The sequence below is a fragment of the Coregonus lavaretus genome (genome assembly GCF_964263955.1).
Source record: "Coregonus lavaretus genome assembly, chromosome: 33".
NCBI lineage: Eukaryota > Metazoa > Chordata > Actinopteri > Salmoniformes > Salmonidae > Coregonus > Coregonus lavaretus.
In genome coordinates this window covers 1,043,771-1,065,978 of record NC_140020.1, presented here as the reverse complement: position 1 = coordinate 1,065,978, position 22,208 = coordinate 1,043,771, and positions in this window count along the sequence as shown.

The window sequence follows — 22,208 nt, the reverse complement described above, 5'->3', positions numbered from 1 at the left end:
CCAGTCCAGTAACATTACATTTAGTTGGTGGTGATTTAGTCCAGTCCAGTCCAGTAACATTACATTTAGTTGGTGGTTATTTAGTCCAGTCCAGTAACATGACATTTAGTTGGTGGTGATTTAGTCCAGTCCAGTAACATGACATTTATTTGGTGGTGATTTAGTCCAGTCCAGTCCAGTAACATGACATTTAGTTGGTGGTGATTTAGTCCAGTCCAGTCCAGTAACATGACATTTAGTTGGTGGTGATTTAGTCCAGTCCAGTAACATGACATTTAGTTGGTGGTGATTTAGTCCAGTCCAGTAACATGACATTTAGTGGGTGGTGATTTAGTCCAGTCCAGTAACATGACATTTAGTGGGTGGTGATTTAGTCCAGTCCAGTAACATGACATTTAGTGGGTGGTGATTTAGTCCAGTCCAGTCCAGTAACATGACATTTAGTTGGTGGTGATATAGTCAAGTCCAGTAACATGACATTTAGTGGGTGGTGATTTAGTCCAGTCCAGTAACATGACATTTAGTGAGTGGTGATTTAGTCCAGTCCAGTAACATGACATTTAGTGAGTGGTGATTTAGTCCAGTCCAGTAACATGACATTTAGTTGGTGGTGATTTAGTCCATTCCAGTAACTTGACATTTAGTTGGTGGTGATTTAGTCCAGTCCAGTCCAGTAACATGACATTTAGTTGGTGGTGATATAGTCAAGTCCAGTAACATGACATTTAGTGAGTGGTGATTTAGTCCAGTCCAGTAACATGACATGTAGTGAGTGGTGATTTAGTCCAGTCCAGTAACATGACATTTAGTTGGTGGTGATTTAGTCCAGTCCAGTAACATGACATTTAGTTGGTGGTGATTTAGTCCAGTCCAGTCCAGTAACATGACATTTAGTTGGTGGTGATTTAGTCCAGTCCAGTCCAGTAACATGACATTTAGTTGGTGGTGATTTAGTCCAGTCCAGTAACATGACATTTAGTTGGTGGTGATTTAGTCCAGTCCAGTCCAGTAACATGACATTTAGTTGGTGGTGATTTAGTCCAGTCCAGTAACATGACATTTAGTGGGTGGTGATTCAGTCCAGTCCAGTATCATGACATTTAGTGGGTGGTGATTTAGTCCAGTCCAGTCCAGTAACATGACATTTAGTTGGTGGTGATATAGTCAAGTCCAGTAACATGACATTTAGTGGGTGGTGATTTAGTCGAGTCCAGTAACATGACATTTAGTGAGTGGTGATTTAGTCCAGTCCAGTAACATGACATTTAGTTGGTGGTGATTTAGTCCAGTCCAGTAACATGACATTTAGTTGGTGGTGATTTAGTCCAGTCCAGTCCAGTAACATGACATTCAGGTGGTGGTGATTTAGTCCAGTCCAGTCCAGTAACATGACATTTAGTTGGTGGTGTTTTAGTCCAGTCCAGTAACATGACATTTAGTTGGTGGTGATTTAGTCCAGTCCAGTAACATGACATTTAGTTGGTGGTGATTTAGTCCAGTCCAGTAACATGACATTTAGTTGGTGGTGATTTAGTCCAGTCCAGTCCAGTAACATGACATTTAGTTGGTGGTGTTTTAGTCCAGTCCAGTAACATGACATTTAGTTGGTGGTGTTTTAGTCCAGTCCAGTAACATGACATTTAGTTGGTGGTGATTTAGTCCAGTCCAGTAACATGACATTTAGTTGGTGGTGATTTAGTCCAGTCCAGTAACATGACATTTAGTGGGTGGTGATTTAGTCCAGTCCAGTAACATGACATTTAGTGGGTGGTGATTTAGTCCAGTCCAGTCCAGTAACATGACATTTAGTTGGTGGTGTTTTAGTCCAGTCCAGTCCAGTAACATGACATTTAGTTGGTGGTGATTTAGTCCAGTCCAGTCCAGTAACATGACATTTAGTTGGTGGTGTTTTAGTCCAGTCCAGTAACATGACATTTAGTTGGTGGTGATTTAGTCCAGTCCAGTCCAGTAACATGACATTCAGGTGGTGGTGATTTAGTCCAGTCCAGTCCAGTAACATGACATTTAGTTGGTGGTGTTTTAGTCCAGTCCAGTAACATGACATTTAGTTGGTGGTGATTTAGTCCAGTCCAGTAACATGACATTTAGTGGGTGGTGATTTAGTCCAGTCCAGTAACATGACATTTAGTGGGTGGTGTTTTAGTCCAGTCCAGTAACATGACATTTAGTTGGTGGTGATTTAGTCCAGTCCAGTAACATGACATTTAGTTGGTGGTGATTTAGTCCAGTCCAGTAACATGACATTTAGTTGGTGGTGATTTAGTCCAGTCCATTCCAGTAACATGACATTTAGTTGGTGGTGATTTAGTCCAGTCCAGTCCAGTAACATGACATTTAGTTGGTGGTGATTTAGTCCAGTCCAGTAACATGACATTTAGTTGGTGGTGTTTTAGTCCAGTCCAGTCCAGTAACATGACATTTAGTTGGTGGTGATTTAGTCCAGTCCAGTAACATGACATTTAGTTGGTGGTGATTTAGTCCAGTCCAGTAACATGACATTTAGTTGGTGGTGATTTAGTCCAGTCCAGTAACATGACATTTAGTGGGTGGTGATTTAGTCCAGTCCAGTAACATGACATTTAGTTGGTGGTGATTTAGTCCAGTCCAGTAACATGACATTTAGTTGGTGGTGATTTAGTCCAGTCCAGTAACATGACATTTAGTTGGTGGTGATTTAGTCCAGTCCAGTCCAGTAACATGACATTTAGTTGGTGGTGATTTAGTCCAGTCCAGTCCAGTAACATGACATTTAGTTGGTGGTGATTTAGTCCAGTCCAGTAACATGACATTTAGTTGGTGGTGTTTTAGTCCAGTCCAGTCCAGTAACATGACATTTAGTTGGTGGTGATTTAGTCCAGTCCAGTAACATGACATTTAGTTGGTGGTGATTTAGTCCAGTCCAGTAACATGACATTTAGTTGGTGGTGATTTAGTCCAGTCCAGTAACATGACATTTAGTGGGTGGTGATTTAGTCCAGTCCAGTAACATGACATTTAGTGGGTGGTGATTTAGTCCAGTCCAGTAACATGACATTTAGTGGGTGGTGATTTAGTCCAGTCCAGTAACATGACATGCCAAACTGTGGTCTAGCCAGTAGCTAACCTGTCTGGTTCTCTTTCCAACAGGGACATGATGTCAATGGTTGCATGTTTTAAATGGCACCCTGTTTACTATATAGTAAATCGGATGTCATTTGGGCTTCAACAATGTCTACACAGTGAACATGCCCACTTTGTAGGCTAGGTAGGCTACTGTGTGTCTCCCTAAAGCATCGCAATAATACAGTCTGCTTCTTTGAATTAAAGTAAGATCCGACCTTGGTGAGCATCCCAAATGGCACCCTATTCCCTATATAGTGCACTACTTTAGACCAGAGAATGGCACCCTATTCCCTATATAGTGCACTACTTTAGACCAGAGAATGGTACCCTATTCCCTATATAGTGCACTACTTTAGACCAGAGAATCGAACCCTATTCCCTATATAGTGCACTACTTTAGACCAGAGAATGGCACCCTATTCCCTATATAGTGCACTACTTTTGGCCGGAGCCCTAATGCCCTATATAGGGAATAGGGTGCCATTTGGGATACAAGCATAACCTCTTGACATTGTTACAATCTCTCCCAGCTCTTCAGTCATGTAAACACCAAATCAGGGCAGGTATGGATGACGTGGTCCTCTGTAGCTCAGCTGGTAGAGCACGGCGCTTGTAACGCCAAGGTAGTGGGTTCGATCCCCGGGACCACCCATACGTAAAAATGAATGCACGCATGACTGTAAGTCGCTTTGGATAAAAGCGTCTGCTAAATGGCATATTATTATTATTATGTGATTGCATTGGCACTCCTCGATCCATTGAATTCATGTTTTTTTATTTTCTTTATTCAGATCTGACTATTTTAATGACACGTTTTCTTAATCAAGAGAATGCCGAACTTTTAGAAACACGTTTTCTTAATCAAGAGAATGCTGAAATTCTAGAAACATGTTTTCTTAATCAAGAGAATGCCGAACTTTTAGAAACACGTTTTCTTAATCAAGAGAATGCTCACCCTTGCAGTCATGACTACCTGCCTGCATGGAATGTTTTGACTAGACAGTTGTTCAGAAAACACGTGCATGGTCTCACACACACACACACACACAGAGAGAGAGAGAGAGAGAGAGAGCACTATATTGATCATACAGAAGGCTATATTAGATATATTTTATTGATCAACAAGGAACTGGGATAAAATAATGTGTGCTAAATAACTACGAAATAATGTGTGCACTGTGATCTGAAGTTATTTACATTAGGCTGTAGCCTCTTTTTAAATAAGATTGCAGTAAGATTGAAGCACGTTTATGAATATGTAAAATGTCTCTACAAAGCTTTCAGCCAACATTACCATGAGAAAAGACTCATGCAGTCGGGGTTAATATTTCAACCGCGTCAAAATTCTCATGGCAGTTTCTGGCATTTCTTTTTCAGGGGAAAACCTTTATCAAATGTTTTTAGATTAGCACTACAGCACTGTGCTGCGTTACGCAGTAGTCTAATATGATATTTGAATGACTATTTTGTGTCCATAAGCATTTCAGAGATTGAAGTCGATACATTTATTGAAATGCTCAATGTGGTATTCCAATTCATAGGACAATCATTTTACATGTTGCGCTGTTCTATCACTGTGTAGCCTTTTCTACAGCTAAGCTACATCCTGCTCCAGTATTTTTCTCTGGTGTAGGCCCACATTATAATGGACTTTAAAGCGGTGTTGGAATCTGCTATTACCAAATAATTCAGACGCATGCATGGCGCAAATGTACCTGGAACGTTCCCGTAAACTATTACGCAATCGGATGAAATCCAGTCCGTCCCTGATTAAAGGCAATTCATTGAAGAGAGACTTGAGTACAGTGATATAAGCAACAGTTCTTTCAGCCCAAATTCCCGCTACTAACCCTCAGTCCACTTGTTTAGTGAATGTAGGGAATAGTGATGGGTCGTTCCCGAACGAACGGCTCTTTTTGAACGGATCTTTTTGGTGAACGTCGGGAACCGAATCGCATCGGTGAAAGGGCTGTTCATTTGGCTCCCTGATTTGCATACTGCTACTGCTTTTTAAGCTCAAAACAACGTTTTTCTGCAGATAAGTTACAAAATAATTCTGTAAAGAGGGCGAATCCTCACTGTAGAAACAATAAATAGTGGGGAGAGCGCGTCAACCTGGTCCACGCAGATTTTTCAGTGCGTAAAAAAAAAACATATTTTTTTGCTGTCCATCTGACATAATGGTAGCCTACCTTTTGGGCTTTACACTGGAGATGTGCAATTTTTTTCATGGTTCTAGGTCGATTTTTTTGCATTTTGAATGAAGAGCGGTTTGGGAGCCAAATGAGCCGACTCACCAAAAAGACTCGAAACGCCCATCACTAGTGGGAGCCGGGAAGAGGGGCAAAGACAGTTGGGTCAGGAGGCTGAGGTTGCCAGGAAACGCCTCAGGAATGCCAGTCAAGTCTTGGTCAGTGGGTCTCCCAAATGGCGCCATATTCCTTTATAGTGAACTGTTTTTGACCAGGGCCTATAGGACTCAAAAGTTGTGCACTATATAGTGAATAGGGAGCCATTGAGATCGTGTTTATGTGTATGTGTTTATGTGTATAAGCTACATCATTGGGTCCAAGGGAAGAGGGCACGACAAAGCCTATTCCCCCTCAGGAGACTGAAAATATTTGGCATGGGTCCTCAGATCCTCATAACGTTCTACAGCTACACCATCGAGAGCATCCTGACTGGTTGCATCACCGCCTGGTATGGCAAGTGCTCGGCCTCCGACCGCAAGGCACTACAGAGGGTAGTGCGTACGGCCCAGGACATCACTGGGGCCAAGCTTCCTGCCATCCAGGACCTCTATACCAGGCAGTGTCAGAGGAAGGCCCTCAAAATTGTCAAAGACTCCAGCCACCCTAGTCATAGACTGTTCTCTCTGCTACCGCACGGCAAGCGGTACCGGAGTGTCAAGTCTAGGTCCAAAAGACTTCTCAACAGCTTCTACCCCCAAGCCATAAGACTCCTAAACAGCTAATCATGGCTACCCGGACTATTTGCACTGCCCCCCCACCCCATCTTTTTACGCTGCTGCTACTTTGTTTATTATTTATGCATAGTCACTTTAATTCTACCCACATGTACATATTACCTCAATTACCTCGACTAACCGGTGCCCCCGCACATTAACCTTGTACCGGTACCCCCTGTATATAACCTCCCTACTGTTATTTTATTTTACTGCTGCTCTTTAATTATTTGCTTTTTTTCATTTTTTATTTTTTTTAACTTAGCATTGTTGGTTAAGGGCTGTCAGTAAGCATTTCACTGTAATGTCTACACCTGTGTATTCGGCGCATGTGGCAAATAACATTTGATTTGATTTGATTTACGGTGGGAAATACACATGCGGAGATCATCCGTTCACCTACTCTGCGTCTCACAAAGACACAGCGGATGGAACCAAAAATCTCAAATTTGGACTCATCAGACCAAAGGACAGATTTCCACCGGTCTAATGTCCATTGCTCATGTTTCTTGGCCCAAGCAAGTCTCTTCTTATTATTGGTGTCCTTTAGTAGTGGTTTCTTTGCAGCAATTCGACCATGAAGGCCTGATTCACGCAGTCTCCTAAGGAGAGTTGATGTTGAGATGTGTCTGTTACTTGAACTCTGTGAAGCATTTATTTGGGCTGCAATCTGAGGCTGGTAACTCTAATGAACTTATCCTCTGCAGCAGAGGTAACTCTGGGTCTTCCATTCCTGTGACGGTCCTCATGAGAGCCAGTTTCATCATAGCGCTTGATGGTTTTTGAGACCGCATTTGAAGAAACTTTTAAAGTTCTTCAAATTTTCCGTATTGACTGACCTTCATGTCTTAAAGTAATGATGGACTGTCATTTCTCTTTGCTTATTTGAGCTGTTCTTGCCATGATATGGACTTGGTCTTTTACCAAATAGGGCTCTCTTCTGTATACCCCACCTACCTTGTCACAACACAACTGATTGGCTCAAACGTATTAAGAAGGAAAGAAATTCAACAAATTAACTTTTAACAAGGCACACCTGTTAATTGAAATGCATTCCAGGTGACTACCTCATGAAGCTGGTTGAGAGAATGCCAAGAGTGTGCAAAGCTGTCATCAAGGCAAAGGGTGGCTACTTTGAAGAGTCTCAAATATAAAATATATTTTGATTTGTTTAACACTTTTTTGGTTACTACATGATTCCATATGTGTTATTTCATAGTTTTGATGTCTTTGCTATTATTCTACAATGTAGAAAATAATAAATATAATGAAAAAGCCTGGAATGAGTAGGTGTGTCCGAACTGTTGGCTGGTACTGTATGTATATATATACACACTACCGTTCAAAAGTTTGGGGTCACTTAGAAATGTCCTTGTTTTCGAAAGAAAAGCAATTTTTTTGTCCATTGAAATAACATCAAATTGATCAGAAATACAGTGTAGACATTGTTAATGTTGTAAATGGCTATTGTAGCTGGAAACAGCTGATTCTTAATGGAACATCTACATAGGCGTACAGAGGCCCATTATCAGCAACCATCAGTCCTGTGTTCCAATGGCACGTTGTGTTTGCTAATCCAAGTTGATCATTTTAAAAGGCTAATTGATCATTAGAAAACCCTTTTGCAATTATGTTAGCACAGCTGAAAACTTTTGTGCTGATTAAAGAAGCAATAGCCTTCTTGAGACTAGTTGAGTATCTCTCCCGAGTGGTGCAGTGGTCTAAGGCACTGCATCGCAGTGCTAGCTGTGCCACTAGAGATCCTGGTTAGAATCCAGGCTCTGTCGTAGCCGGCCGCAACCGGGGGGCGCACAATTCGGGGCGGCGCACAATTCGCCCAGCGTCGTCCAGGGTAGGGGAGGGAATGGCCGGCAGGGGATGTAGCTCAGTTGGTAGAGCATGGCGTTTGCAACGCCAGGGTTGTGGGTTCGATAAAATAATGTATGCGCTAACTGTAAGTCGCTCTTGATAAGAGCGTCTGCTAAATGACTAAAATGTAAATGTATCTGGAGCATCAGCAATTGTGGGTTACAGGCTCAAAATGGCCATAAACAAATAACTTTCTTCTGAAACTAGTCAGTCTCTTGTTGTTCTGAGAAATGAAGGCTATTCCATGCGAGAAATTGCCAAGAAACTGAAGATCTCGTACAACGCTGTGTACTACTCCTTTCACAGAACAGCGCAAACTGGCTCTAACCAGAATAGAAAGAGGAGTGGGAGGCCCCGGTGCACAACTGAGCAAGAGGACAAATACATTTGAGTGTCTAGTTTGAGAAACAGGCGCCTCACAGGTCCTCAACTGGTAGCTTCATTAAATAGTACCCGCAAAACACCAGTCTCAATGTCAACAGTGAAGAGGCGACTCCGGGATGCTGCCTAGAAGGTTGCCTCTTCACTGTTGACGTTGAGACTGGTGTTTTGCGGGTACTATTTAATGAAGCTACCAGTTGAGGACCTGGTTAGAGCCAGTTTGGATGTTTAGGCTAATCTTTGGATGCCGACAGCTGTCGCACCATTGAAAGACATAACTTGGACTGTAGCCTGCAAAAGCCTATTCCTGATCTTTTCCCACGATCCATAAAACACATTTGGTGTCATCATCTCTGACTTGTGGTTAGACTCGCTCAGGCGGAACAAACTAAAAATGTTGTGTTTTTTTTAAATGCTGATTTGAATGTCATTGAGAAAGCAAAAAGGTGTCAAATATTTTTGAGTGGAAACCTCCTTTCTGAACTTTAAAAGAATCCTAGAAGTAATCATCTAGTTTTTCAAAAGTACAGTGCCTTCAGAAAGTATTCATACCCTTGACGTATTCCACATTTTGTGTTTCCGCCTGAATTCAAAATTGATTATTATTTTTATTTTTTTTCACTCAACTACACACAATACCCCATAATGGCAAATACTTTGTAGAAGCACCTTTGGCGGCAATTACAGCTTTGACTCGTCTTGGGTATGTCTGAATCAGCTTTGCACATTGGATTTGTGGATTTTCTCCCATTCTTCATTCCATTGAGATTTTCTCAAGCTCTGTTAAATCAAATCAAATCAAATTGTATTTGTCACATGCACCGACTACAACAGGTGAGTGAAATGCTTACTTACGAGCCCTTAACAACAATGCAGTTCAAGAAAGAGTTAAGAAAATATTTACTAAATAAACTAAAGTAAAACATTAAATTAAAAGTAACACAATAAAATAACAATAACAGGGCTATATACAGGGGGTACCGGTACTGTCAATGTGCAGGGGTACAGGTTAGTCGAGGTAATTTGTAAATGTACAGTGGGGGAAAAAGTATTTAGTCAGCCACCAATTGTGCAAGTTCTCCCACTTAAAAAGATGAGAGAGGCCTGTAATTTTCATCATAGGTACACGTCAACTATGACAGACAAATTGATTTTTTTTTTCTCCAGAAAATCACATTGTAGGATTTTTAATGAATTTATTTGCAAATTATGGTGGAAAATAAGTATTTGGTCACCTACAAACAAGCAAGATTTCTGGCTCTCACAGACCTGTAACTTCTTCTTTAAGAGGCTCCTCTGTCCTCCACTCGTTACCTGTATTAATGAAACCTGTTTGAACTTGTTATCAGTATAAAAGACACCTGTCCACAACCTCAAACAGTCACACTCCAAACTCCACTATGGCCAAGACCAAAGAGCTGTCAAAGGACACCAGGAACAAAATTGTAGACCTGCAAAAGGCTGGGAAGACTGAATCTGCAATAGGTAAGCAGCTTGGTTTGAAGAAATCAACTGTGGGAGCAATTATTAGGAAATGGAAGACATACAAGACCACTGATAATCTCCCTCGATCTGGGGCTCCACGCAAGATCTCACCCCGTGGGGTCAAAATGATCACAAGAACGGTGAGCAAAAATCCCAGAACCACACGGGGGGACCTAGTGAATGACCTGCAGAGAGCTGGGACCAAAGTAACAAAGCCTACCATCAGTAACACACTACGCCGCCAGGGACTCAAATACTGCAGTGCCAGACGTGTCCCCCTGCTTAAGCCAGTACATGTCCAGGCTCGTCTGAAGTTTGCTAGAGTGCATTTGGATGATCCAGAAGAGGATTGGGAGAATGTCATATGGTCAGATGAAACCAAAATATAACTTTTTGGTAGAAACTCAACTCGTCGTGTTTGGAGGACAAAGAATGCTGAGTTGCATCCAAAGAACACCATACCTACTGTGAAGCATGGGGGTGGAAACATCATGCTTTGGGGCTGTTTTTCTGCAAAGGGACCAGGACGACTGATCCGTGTAAAGGAAAGAATGAATGAGGCCATGTATCGTGAGATTTTGAGTGAAAACCTCCTTCCATCAGCAAGGGCATTGAAGATGAAACGTGGCTGGGTCTTTCAGCATGACAATGATCCCAAACACACCGCCCGGGCAACGAAGGAGTGGCTTCGTAAGAAGCATTTCAAGGTCCTGGAGTGGCCTCGCCAGTCTCCAGATCTCAACCCCATAGAAAATCTTTGGAGGGAGTTGAAAGTCCATGTTGCCCAGCGACAGCCCCAAAACATCACTGCTCTAGAGGAGATCTGCATGGAGGAATGGGCCAAAATACCAGCAACAGTGTGTGAAAACCTTGTGAAGACTTACAGAAAACGTTTGACCTGTGTCATTGCCAACAAAGGGTATATAACAAAGTATTGAGAAACTTTTGTTATTGACCAAATACTTATTTTCCACCATAATTTGCAAATAAATTCATAAAAAATCCTACAATGTGATTTTCTGGATTTTTTTTCCTAATTTTGTCTGTAATAGTTGACGTGTACCTATGATGAAAATTACAGGCCTCTCTCATCTTTTGAAGTGGGATAACTTGCACAATTGGTGACTGACTAAATACTTTTTTTCCCCACTGTAGGTAGGGGTAAAGTGACTATGCATAGATAATAAACAGCGAGTAGCAGCAGTGTAAAAAAGTCAATGTAAATAGTCCAGGTGGCCATTTGATTCATTAGATTAAATTAGATGGGGAGCAGCGGTGAACAGCAATTTACAAGTCTTTCAACAGATTTTCAATGGGATTCAAGTCTGGGCTTTGGCAGAGCCACTCAAGGACTTTCACATTCTTGTTCTGAAGCCATTCCAGCGTTGCTTTGGCTCTATGCTTGGGGTCATTGTCCTGTTGGAACGTAAATCTTCACCCCAGTCTAAGGTTGTTTGCACTCTGAAGCAGGTTCTCATCAAGGATTTGCCTGTATTTGGCTCCATTCATTGTTCCCTCTATCCTTACCAGTCTCCCAGTCACTGCCGCTGAAAAGCATCCCCATAGCATGATGCTGCCACCACCATGCTTCACGGCAGGGATGGTGTTAGACGGGTGATGAGCTGTGCCTGGTTTTCTCCAGACATAGCACTTTGCATTCAGGCCAAATAGTTACATTTCTGTGTAATCAGACCACAGAGTATTTTGCCTTATGCTCTCAGAGTCTTTCACGTGCCTTTTTGCAAACTCCAGGCGTGCTGTCATGTGCCTTTTTCCTGAGAGCATCTACAGACAGTTCCTTGGAGTTTTGCTCTGACTGTCAGCTGTGGGACCTTATATAGACAGGAGTGTTTCTTTCTAACCATTGAATTGGCCACAGGTGGACTCCAGTCAAGGATGATCAAAGGAAATTGGATGTACCTGAGCTCAATTTGGAGTGTTATAGCAAAGGGATGTGAATGGTTGTGAAAATGAGATAGTTCTGTATTACATTTTCAATACATTTGCGAAACTTGTATTGTGTGTAGATGGGTGAGAAAAAAATTCAGTTAAATCCATTTTTGAATTCAGGCTATAATACAACTAAATGTAGAATATAATCAATCAAGGGGTATGAATATTTCTGAAGGTACTGTATCTGTAATCTGATTACAACATTTTTGCTGGTAACGTAACAGATTCCAGTTACAGTTTAATCCGTTACTCCCCAACCCTGGGTGTAATCATTAGTCCAAACAGATAAAAAACGTTCAGTTTTACAACTAAAACAAGAGTTTCTATTGGACAAATTCAGGTAAGTCCATCCCGTTTCGTTTGCTTCCATTTAAGAAACGTTTTGCAACAGAATCAGCGGAATGAATTTTTATTTTTTACTAGGCAAGTCAGTTAAGAACAAATTCTTATTTACAATGACGGCCAAACCCGGACGACGCTGGGCCAATTGTGCGCCGCCCTATGGGACTCCCAATCACGGCCGGTTGTGATACAGCCTGGAATCGAACCAGGGGGTCTGTAGTGACGCCTCAAGCACTGAGATGCAGTGCCTTAGACCACTGCACCACTCGGGAGCCCCAGGAATACACCTCTGATCACCAGCACATACAGTTCACTTTCATAGCAGCCACATACAGCATCATTACTTAGTTCTTTGTATAATTCCTTCTAGCATCTACGCGCTCTCCTCCTCTCACCTTTTCCCTTTGCTTGTGGACTTCAGTGCACAACACAACAGCTGTCTGTGACCAGGCAAAAACAACCAGCCAAACCTTCATACCATAACCGCTACACACAGCCTACATCGTTGTCACCATATTAGCTAAGGTCATAGTCAACATAGCTACTAGAACTATCGTTTTAATAAACCCGCTACAATCACGCAGTACAGTGTACAGCAAGCAGTTTAGCAGGCGGGCCACCGGTGGCAATAAATTAATAAAACAAAAGCTGACCTTGACTTAAGAGTTACAGTGTTGGATAGCCATAGGCAGCTAGCTAACATAGCATCCCTCTGTTTGAGCCGGGTGTTTGAGTAGGCTAAACTAAAGCTAGCTGCGTTGGTAGCTAGGTAAGTGAAAGTAAAAACAATATACCAAAAAATATAGCTAGCTCTCTCTCTCTCTCTCATAGTCAACATAGCTACTAGAACTAACGCGTTAGTAGACCCACAATCCAATCCATGTGTACAATCACGCAGTACAGTGTACAGCAAGCTGTTTAGCATTTACACCACGGTTGCAATAAATTAAGAAAACCGAAATCTTACCTTGACTTGGAAGAGTTGCAGTGTTGGATAGTCTTAGCCAGCTAGCTAACATAAATAGCATTCCTCTCTGATTGAGTCAGGTTGTTGAGTAGGCTAAATTAAGTGAAAGTAAGTGAAAAGGTAAACTAAGATCTCTCTCTCTCTCTTTCTCTCTCCAGATGTTTTGAGTAGGGTGTGCTGAGTGTGGGGGGTTTAGAAAAAAATCACCTTTATAATAAAGTATTTGCAGGCTAACAATAAAATACAATCCTTAATGTGATGAGCATCCTAAGCATAGGAAAACATTTGGTACCAGTAGTCACTGAAGCCTAAAGTAAATTGAAATAAATTACTCCTGTCTATACAGAAATAAATAAAATACTTCACCAGAGAGCAAGACTTACAGTGCCTTGCAAAAGTATTCAACCCCATTGGCGTTTTTCCTATTTTGTTGCATTACAACCTGTAATTTAAATGGATTTTTATTTGGATTTCATGTAATGGACATACACAAAATAGTCCAAATTGGTGAAGTGAAATGAAAAAAATAACAGGTGCATATGTATTCACCCCCTTTGCTATGAAGCCCCTAAATAAGATCTGGTGCAACCAATTACTTTCAGAAGTCACATAATTAGTTAAATAAAGTCCACCTGTGTGCAATCTAAGTGTCACATGATCTGTCACATGATCTCAGTATATATACACCTGTTCTGAAAGGCCCCAGAGTCTGCAACACCACTAAGCAAGCGGCACCAGCAAGCAAGCGGCACCATGAAGACCTAGGAGCTCTCCAAACAGGTCAGGGACAAAGTTGTGGAGTAGTACAGGGTTGGGTTATAAAAAAATATCTGAGACTTTGGACATCCCACGGAGCCCCATTAAATCCATTATTAAAAAATGGAAAGAATATGGCACCACAACAAACCTGCCAAGAGAGGGCCGCCCACCAAAACTCACGGACCAGGCAAGGAGGGCATTCATCAGAGAGGCAACAAAGAGACCAAAGATAACCCTGAAGGAGCTGCAAAGCTCCACAGCGGAGATTGGAGTATCTGTCCATAGGACCACTTTAAGCCATACACTCCACAGAGCTGGGCTTTACGGAAGAGTGTCCAGAAAAAAAGCCATTGCTTACAGAAAAAAATAAGCAAACACGTTTTGTGTTCGCCAAAAGGCATGTGGGAGACTCCCCATACAGTCATTGGGCCAGACCCACCCAGTTGATCGATTTGACACAATGTTGCACTTCACTAGCGAGAGCTCAAGTCAAGACAGATAGAAAGGGAGGCAGACCAACGTGGTCTTAGAGCATTTCGAATTATTATGTACATAAATCCGAGACACTCCATTTAGTATGATATGTTACGTTTCGTATGGTATGTGTTAATTTGTGGATGTCATCATCCAGTTTGTGTGATATGTTACGAATGTGCAAATTGTATGATATGTTATGTATTCCAATTTGTTGTGGCTATGTGGCTAATGCTAACACTAGCTAGCTGGCTAACGTTAGCTCTAGGGGTTAGGGGTTAAGGTTAGTGTTAAGGTTAGGAGTTAGCTAAAAGATAGGGAGGGTGGGAAAAGATGGGAGGTTGAGACAAGCTTGGCTTGGGTGGGCAAGGATGACAAAGGATGGGAGGTAGGGACAAGCTTGGCTTGGGTGGGCAAGGATGGGTTAGGATGGGAGGTAGGGACAAGCTTAGCTTGGGTGGGCAAGGATGGGTTAGGATGGGAGGTAGGGACAAGCTTGGCTTGGGTGGGCAAGGATGGGTTAGGATGGGAGGTAGGGACAAGCTTGGCTTGGGTGGATTAAAGGGTGGAGAAAACAGGGAGGTTAGGTGGAGAGGGATGGGTTTTGCTTGGGAGAGAGAGAAGGAGGGATTTAACTATACTACAATGTAATTGTATTTATTTTTGTGACTTGCAAACGTGCTGTAAAATGAATAGGAGTTCTGGACAGATTAGGAGAGGATGTTGAGTTAGTTCTAGAACAGTGTTATGTAGTGGACAGATTAGGAGAGGATGATGAGTGAGTTCTAGAACAGTGTTATGTAGTGGACAGATTAGGAGAGGATGATGAGTCATTATTATTCCTTGTTTTGAAGTTATAGATCCGATGGTGGTTATTGTGAGAGTGGAGAGGGGTTCTATCCGAGGGATTGGGGCGGGGGGGGGGGGGGGGGGGGGCTGGGAGGTCATCAGACTCTTCTCTGAAGTATGTGTGGGGCCTCCACTCAGTCTCTAGGTGGACCCCTCTCCCCAAGTAGACCCCCACCAGCCACTATATTTTAATTTACAAGGTAAAAACAAACTGACCACAATACTTACAGTGCCTTCAGAAAGTATTCACACTCATTTTTTTGTCAACGATTTAAGCAAAATACTTTATAATGTCAAAGTGGAAGAAAAATTCTAACATTTGTATTTTATTTATGAAAAATAAAACACTAATATATAGTGATTAGATAAGTATTCAACCCCCTGAGTCCATACATGTTAGAATCACCTTTGGCAGCAATTACAACTGGGAGTCTTTCTGGGTAAATCTTTAAGAGCTTTGCACACCTGGATTGTACAATATTTGCCCATTGTTCTTAAAATAATTATTCAAGCTCTGTCAAGTTGATTGTTGATCATTGCTAGACAGCCATTTTCAAGTCTTGCCATAGATTTTCAAGACGATTTAAGTCAAAACTGTAACTAGGACACTCAGGAACATTCAATGTAGTCTTGGTAAGCAACTACATTGGTAATTTGGCCTTGTGTTTGTCCAGCTGAAAGGTGAATTTGTCTCCCGGTGTCTGTTAGAAAACAGACTGAACTAAGTTTTCCTCTAGGATTTTGTCTGTGCTTAGCTCTATTCAGTTTATATCCTAAAAAAAACTCCCTAGTCCTTGCCGATGACAAGCTTACCGATAACAGGATGCAGCAACCACCATGCTTGAAAATATGAAGAGTGGTACTCAGTGATGTGTTGTGTTGGATTTGCCCCAAACATAATGCTTTGTATTCAGGACATAAAGTTAATTTCTTCGCCACATTTTTTGCAGTTTTACTTTAATGACTTATTACAAGCAGGATGCATGTTTTAGAATATATTTTTTTATGCAAAGGGTTCCTTCCTTTCCCTCTGTCATTTATTTTAGTATTGTGAAGTAATTACAATGTTGTTGATCCATCCTAGGTTTTCTCCTAACACAGCCATTAAACTCTATAACTGTTTTAAAATCACCATTGGCCTCATGGTGAAATCCCTGAGCGGTTTCCTTCCTCTCCGGCAACTGAAGGACGCCTGTATCTTTGTAGTGACTGGGTGTATTGATACACCATCCAAAGTGCAATTAATAACTGCACCATGCTTTTTTCACACATCTACCAATAGGTGCCCATCTTTGCGAACCGTTGGAAAACCTCCCTGGTCTTTGTAGTTGAATCTGTGTTTGAAATTCACTGCTCGACTGAGGGACCTTAGAGATAAATGTACAGTGGGGAAAAAAAGTATTTAGTCAGCCACCAATTGTGCAAGTTCTCCCACTTAAAAAGATGAGAGAGGCCTGTAATTTTCATCATAGGTACACGTCAACTATGACAGACAAAATGAGAAAAATAAATCCAGAAAATCACATTGTAGGATTTTTAATGAATTTATTTGCAAATGATGGTGGAAAATAAGTATTTGGTCAATAACAAAAGTTTCTCAATACTTTGTTATATACCCTTTGTTGGCAATGACACAGGTCAAACGTTTTCTGTAAGTCTTCACAAGGTTTTCACACACAGTTGCTGGTATTTTGGCCCATTCCTCCATGCAGATCTCCTCTAGAGCAGTGATGTTTTGGGGCTGTCGCTGGGCAACACGGACTTTCAACTCCCTCCAAAGATCTTCTATGGGGTTGAGATCTGGAGACTGGCTAGGCCACTCCAGGACCTTGAAATGCTTCTTACGAAGCCACTCCTTCGTTGCCCGGGTGGTGTGTTTGGGATCATTGTCATGCTGAAAGACCCAGCCACGTTTCATCTTCAATGCCCTTGCTGATGGAAGGAGGTTTTCACTCAAAATCTCACGATACATGGCCCCATTCATTCTTTCCTTTACACGGATCAGTCGTCCTGGTCCCTTTGCAGAAAAACAGCCCCAAAGCATGATGTTTCCACCCCCATGCTTCACAGTAGGTAAGGTGTTCTTTGGATGCAACTCAGCATTCTTTGTCCTCCAAACACGACGAGTTGAGTTTTTATCAAAAAGTTATATTTTGGTTTCATCTGACCATATGACATTCTCCCAATCCTCTTCTGGATCATCCAAATGCACTCTAGCAAATTTCAGACGGGCCTGGACATGTACTGGCTTAAGCAGGGGGACATGTCTGCCACTGCAGGATTTGAGTCCCTGGCGGCATAGTGTGTTACTGATGGTAGGCTTTGTTACTTTGGTCCCAGCTCTCTGCAGGTCATTCACTAGGTCCCCCCGTGTGGTTCTGGGATTTTTGCTCACCGTTCTTGTGATCATTTTGACCCCACGGGGTGAGATCTTGCGTGGAGCCCCAGATCGAGGGAGATTATCAGTGGTCTTGTATGTCTTCCATTTCCTAATAATTGCTCCCACAGTTGATTTCTTCAAACCAAGCTGCTTACCTATTGCAGATTCAGTCTTCCCAGCCTGGTGCAGGTCTACAATTTTGTTTCTGATGTCCTTTGACAGCTCTTTGGTCTTGGCCATAGTGGAGTTTGGAGTGTGACTGTTTGAGGTTGTGGACAGGTGTCTTTTATACTGATAACAAGTTCAAACCGGTGCCATTAATACAGGTAATGAGTGGAGGACAGAGGAGCCTCTTAAAGAAGAAGTTACAGGTCTGTGAGAGCCAGAAATCTTGCTTGTTTGTAGGTGACCAAATACTTATTTTCCACCATTATTTGCAAATAAATTCATAAAAAATCCTACAATGTGATTTTCTGGATTTTTTTTCTCAATTTGTCTGTCATTGCTGACGTGTACCTATGATGAAAATTACAGGCCTCTCTCATCTTTTTAAGTGGGAGAACTTGCACAATTGGTGGCTTACTAAATACTTTTCTTCCCCACTGTATGTATGGGGTACATGTTAAACACAACTATTGTACACAGAGTGAGTCCATCCAATTTATTATGTGACTTGTCAAGCATATTTGTACTCCTGAACTTATTTAGGCTTGCCATTAAAAAAGGGTTGAATACCTATTGACTTAAGACATTTCAGCTTTTCATTTTAAATTAATTTTTAAACATTTCTAAAAACATAATTCCACTTTTACATGATGGGGTATTTTGTGTAGGCCAGTGACAAAAAAACCCTCAATTTAATCAATTTTACATTCAGGCTGTAACACAACATAATGTGGAAAAAGTCAAGGGGTGAATACTTTCTGAAGCCACTGTAAATGGCAGTCTTTCTCCAATGTATGTACAATGACATAATCCAGACTTTTGGTACATTAGGAGAGGAGTCGGAGCCTCAAAGCAATAGAACCTCGAAGTACTTTGCTTTATATTTTTTGTGTGTTCTCTGTTAAATGTCTGCTCAGCCTACATGTTCACATTTTTTAAAACATTTTAGTCATTTAGCAGACGCTCTTATCCAGAGCGACTTACAGTTTTTTTTTTTTTTATACTGGTCCCCCATGGGAATCGAACCCACAACCCTGGCGTTACAAGCACCATGCGCTACAAACTGAGCTACACGGGACCTATATATGTAATGTATATAATAACTAAGTATTCATACTATGACTCTCCCATTGCATGGAATGTCCACCGCCCTCATATGACATGTCTGCTGAAGTTATATTTTTATCTGGTTCTTCAATGATGGACAGAACAGACAAGGTTAACTTTGATTCTATAAAGACCCAAAAAATCTAACTTATTAAATGGAATGTGCACAGGCTCCATGATGAAACAAAAAAAGCATATGTTTCTTGAACACTTAAAGAGATTGTCAGCAGATGTGGTTTTCCTGCAAGAGTTACATTAAAAAAAAAGGATACATTTTATAAGATTCAAGAAACCTCCAGAGGCAGGAAAATTTTTATCTCTACAAATAATTTACAGGACACCAGGATATTACTATTCTCAACAACAAAAGACTACTCCTTTTTTTCTCAAAGTAAAAAAAAGCCATTCAAGAATTTACTACATTTTTATTTCCACATATGCTCTGAAAATTTTACTGGGTTCAAAAATCCATGACATAGTGATATCGGATCATTCTCCAGTATCATTCTTAATTACACAAACAGAAACTACACTTAGTGACAGAATATGGAGAATGAACAGCGCACATCTTCAAGACCCGAAATGTATTAAATATGTAAAGAAAAAATAAAAACCTTTACCATTACAAATGTAGACATAGAGGACAGAGAAAAGCCGACCCCCAACATCATTTGGGATGCTTTTAAGGTGTACATTAGGGAATGATAATCTCATACTCGTCAAAAGTTAAATCTGAGTTAGAAATTAAAATTCAAGACAAATTAAAATAAATCACTCTTTTCGAAAAATACCCCAAAAAATCTTTACAAGGTAAAGAAGAAAATACAACTGCTGAACTTAAGCAGGAATATGATATTTTACTTTTGAAGAGAGCCAACAACTACAGGTTAAACTCAAATAAAGCATACTACTTAATGGCAAATAAACCTGGTAAACATCTCACAGCCCTCACAAAACGAATACACGCCAAACCAGTTATAATCTTAAAATATATAAATGCGTTAATTAGAAACAACAACACAATTAATGACAATTTTAAAAACTTCTATGAAAATCGATATAAATCAGAATTAGGCAACAGTGGGACCGATCCTACAGCCTTCTTAGACTCAACAACCCTGAAGCAACTATCAGCAGACAACAACAAAAAATCACTAAAAACAGAGATCACCCAAAAAGAAATATTAGATACTGTTAAAACATTTGCACAGAGAAAAGCACCAGGAATGGAAGCTTTCCCATAGAATTCTATTCAACATTTTGGGACAAAGTAGTCCCCCTATTTACACAAATGACATCACACGTCACTCAATTCAGTACTTCCTAGTTCCATGTATCAAATAGTTATTTCAGTTTATTAAAATCTGGAAAATCTGACGAGTCCCCTACTGATTACAGACCCATAAGTTTAATAAGTTAAGACAAAATAATAACAAAGCTCATAAGTAAAAGAATGGCAAAAGTCGTACCAGACTCGATACATATTAATCAAACAGGGTTTATTCAAAATGGACACTTACAAACAAATACAAGAACATGTTTCAGTGTCATACAATGCGCTAAAACACAAGATGCAGATTTATCAATAATGGCTGTTGATGCTGAAAAGGCTTTCGACCGTCTTTTATATTCAAAACTTTGGAAGCTTTCAACTTTCCAGCTGGAATAATACATTTAATAAAAATATTATCTAAATGTGCTAAAGCAAAAAATATACACATCTGATGGAATTGCTTTAGAAAGAGGCACAAGACAGGGATGTCCTCTCTCCCCCCTCCTGTTTGCACTGGCAATTGAACCGCTTGCAGAAAGAATTAGACAGGGCCCAAACGTAACAGGTATCAGAATGGGTAAACATGAATATCAACTAAACTTATTTGCAGATGATGATCTCTTGATATACCTGACCAATATTGAAAACTCAATGCCCCCCTTGCTAAAAATATTTTCAGAAGACTCTAAAATCTCAGGATATAAAATTTACGTGGGAAAAAAAACAAACAAAATAATGGCAATAGGAAAAACAATAACTCATGATCTATACCAATCCTTCAAGTGGACCATAAAAAATATCAAATCCTCAGGATGCTTAATAAGTGACAACAACCAACACATATATAGATAAACTTTATCTCATTAATCAACAATATGAAAGCAGATCTAAATAAATGGAACAAACTTCCCATAAATCTTACCGGTAGAATAAGCCTCTTCAGAATGGCACGGGTCCCAAAGCGTTTATAATTATTGTCGGTAATTCCAATTACCCCACTGAAGACATTCTTTTAAAAAGTATACAATGTCATAACAAACTTCATTTGGGCAAATAAAACTCGGAATAAAAAAGGAACGTTTTACATCTTTCTAAGTCTGAGGGTGGTTTTAACCTCCCAGACTTGGAATTGTTTTAACTCGCCACCCAAGGCTTTTACTTGAGACATAAAGTCAAATGTACTAAAGAGGAACAATGGGTACATATTGAAGATGCTCATCTCCTGAATCTTTTTATGTGTCTATTTTCAAAGGATGAAGCTAAAAACATTAACAACTTCATATTTAAGAACACTATAATAATATGGAAGAAAATGTAACGTATTCTACAAGAACCAATATCACTCGCTAAAAACACAACCCTATGGAACAATCCTTGGATAGCTTTTCAGAATTCACCGATAAGAGAGCAGGGTGGAGAGCAGGGGGGGTTCTACTAAGCTAACATATGGAATTGTTTTAAGTTGGTCATACCTAGGTATAAAAAAATATATATATAAAAATTATTTTATGAAACATTACATTTGGCCTTACTGCTATTAGACCATACAAATGCATTGAATAACAGATTCATACATGGAACAACAGATAGTCAGTCCCCCCCCCCCCCCCCCCAAAAAAAGGAAATGAATTCTGAAGTGTCTGTCCTATATCTGAGAGATATAAGAAAGATCAGGAAACTTTTATTTTTATATTTACACCTGCTCGTCGAACATCTCATTCCAAAATCATGGGCATTAAAATGCTTCCCACTCTTCTGGGAAGGCTTTCCACTAGATGTTGGAACATTGCTGCGGGGACTTGCTTCCATTCAGCCACAAGAGCATTAGTGAGGTCGGCACTGATGTTGGGAGATTAGGCCTGGCTCGCAGTCGGCGTTCCAATTCATCCCAAAGGTGTTCGATGGCGTTGAGGTCAGGGCTCTGTGCAGAATCGTCTAGAACGTCAATGTATGCTGTAGCGTTAAGATTTCCCTTCACTGGAACTTAGGGGCCTAGCCCGAACCATGAAAAACAGCCCCAGACCATTATTCTTCCTCCACCAAACTTTACAGTTGGCACTATGCATTCGGGCAGGTAGCGTTCTCCTGGCCTCCGCCAAACCCATATTCGTCCGTC